The 2,552-nt window shown below is 39.6% G+C and overlaps 1 non-coding gene across 1 annotated transcript; it reads right to left on the bottom strand.

Annotated features, from left to right (window-relative positions):
- Nucleotides 1–840: 840 nt before the first annotated feature.
- On the bottom strand, nt 841–948 carry LOC127747819 (small nucleolar RNA R71). Its single transcript, XR_008009766.1, has one exon. It is a non-coding gene; the product is annotated as a small nucleolar RNA R71 (small nucleolar RNA).
- Between the last annotated feature and the right edge of the window lie 1,604 nt (nt 949–2,552).

Below are 2,552 nucleotides of genomic sequence, written 5' to 3'. Positions count from 1 at the left end.
TTAAAATTATTTTAATTAATTAATTGTTTCAAATTTTAATTTTAATTTTATTTATTCTCTTAACTTTCAAAAATCACTAACCCTTTTTCAAAATTAATTTTCGAATTCTCTCCCCCTCATCTTCTTCTATTTATTTATTTATTTACCAACACTTCTCTTCATCTCAAGAATCTGAACCTATCTTCACCCTTGTGTTTGGATTCTTACTTTTTCCTTCTCCTATTCCTTTCTTCTTCTACTAACATAAAGGAATCTCTCTACTGTGGTAAAGAGGATCCCTATTATTATTTTCTATTCCCTTCTTTTTCATATGAGCAGGAGCCAGGACAAAACATTCTTGTTGAAGCAGATCCTGAACCTAAAAGGACTCTGATGAGGAAACTAAGAGAAGTTAAATTACAACAATCCAGAGACAACCTTACAGAAATTTTCGAAAAAGAAGAGGAGATGGCAGCCAAAAATAATAATGCAAGGAGGATGCTTGGTGATTATACTACACCTACTTCCAAGTTTGATGGAAGAAGCATCTCAATCCCTGCTATTGGAGCAAATAACTTTGAGCTGAAACCTCAACTAGTTGCTCTAATGCAACAAAACTGCAAGTTCCATGGACTTCCGTCAGAAGATCCCTATCAGTTTTTAACTGAATTCTTGCAGATCTGTGAGACTGTTAAGACTAATGGAGTAGATCCTGAAGTCTATAGGCTCATGCTTTTCCCTTTTACTGTAAGAGACAAAGCTAGAACATGGTTGGACTCACAGCCTTAAGATAGCCTGGATTCTTGGGATAAGCTGGTCACGACCTTCTTGGCTAAATTCTTTCCTCTTCAAAAGCTGAGCAAGCTTAGAGTTGATGTTCAGACCTTCAAACAAAAAGATGGTGAATCCTTCTATGAAGCTTGGGAAAGATACAAGTAGATGACCAAAAGGTGTCCTTCTGACATGCTTTCAGAGTGGACCATTCTGGATATATTCTATTATGGTCTATCTGAGTTCTCCAAGATGTCATTGGACCATTCTGTAGGTGGATCCATTCACCTAAAGAAAACATCTATAGAAACTCAAGAACTTATTGACATGGTTGCAAATAACCAGTTCATGTACACTTCTGAGAGAAATTCCGCGAATAATGGGACGCCTCAAAGGAAGGGGGTTCTTGAAATTGATGCTCTGAATGCCATATTGGCTCAGAACAAAATGTTGACTCAGCAAGTCAACATGATTTCTCAAAGTCTGAATGGATGGCAAAATGCATCCAACAGTACTAAAGAGGCACCTTCTGAAGAAGAGGCTTTTGATCCTGAGAACCCTGCAATGGCAGAGGTAAATTACATGGGTGAACCTTATGGAAACACCTATAATTCATCATGGAGAAATCATCCAAATTTCTCATGGAAGGATCAACAAAAGCCTCAATAAGGCTTTAATAATGGTGGAAGAAATAGGCTCAGCAATAGCAAGCCTTTTCTGTCATCTTCTCAGCAACAGACAGAGAATTCTGAACAGAGCCCCTCTAACTTAGCAAACATAGTCTCTAATCTGTCTAAGGCCACTTTAAGTTTTATGAGTGAAACAAGGTCCTCCATTAGAAATTTGGAGGCACAAGTGGGCCAACTAAGTAAGAAAGTCACTGAAACTCCTCCTAGTACTCTCCCAAGCAATACTGAAGAGAATCCAAAAAGAGAGTGCAAGGCCATAGACATAATCAACATGGCCGAACCAAGGGAGGAAGGAGAGGACGTGAATCCCAATGAGGAAGACCTCATGGGACGTCTCTCAAGCAAGAAGGAGCTCCCTATTGAGGACCTAAAGGAATCTGAGGCACATATAGAGACAATAGAGATTCCATTAAACCTCCTTCTGCCATTCATGTGCTCTGAAGACTATTCTTCCTCTGAAGAGGATGAAGATGTAACTGGAGAGTAAGTTGCTCAATATCTAGCAGATATCATGAAGCTGAATGCTAAGTTGTTTAGCAATGAGACTTGGGAAGGTGAACCTCCCTTGCTCATTAGTGAACTAGATACATGGGTTCAGCAAACTTTACCTCAAAAGAGACAAGATCCTGGTAAATTCTTAATACCCTCTACCATAAGTGCCATGACTTTTGAGAAGGCTCTGTGTGACCTAGGGTCAGGCATAAATCTTATGCCACTCTCTGTAATAGAGAAGCTGGGGATCATTGAGGTATAGTCTGCCATATTCTCATTACAAATGGCAGATAAGTCAGTAAGACAGGCTTATGGATTGGTAGAGGATGTGTTAGTAAAGGTGAAAGGCCTTTACATCCCTACCGATTTCATAATCTTAGACACTAGGAAGGAGGAGGATGAATGCATCATCCTTGGAAGACCCTTCCTAGCCACAGTAGGAGCTGTGATAGATGTTGACAGAGGAGAATTAGTCCTTCAATTGAATGGGGACTACCTTGTGTTTAAGACCCAAGGGTGTTCTTCTGTATACATGGAGAGGAAGCATGAAAAGCTTCTCTTAGTACATAGTCAAACAAAGCCCCCACAATCAAACTCTAAATTTGGTGTTGAGAGGCCACA

The sequence above is a fragment of the Arachis duranensis genome, chromosome 5, assembly GCF_000817695.3.
Source record: "Arachis duranensis cultivar V14167 chromosome 5, aradu.V14167.gnm2.J7QH, whole genome shotgun sequence".
Classification (NCBI taxonomy): Eukaryota; Viridiplantae; Streptophyta; class Magnoliopsida; order Fabales; family Fabaceae; genus Arachis; species Arachis duranensis.
Note: the sequence above shows the minus strand (reverse complement) of the source record. Positions and strands in the feature narration are given on the sequence as shown.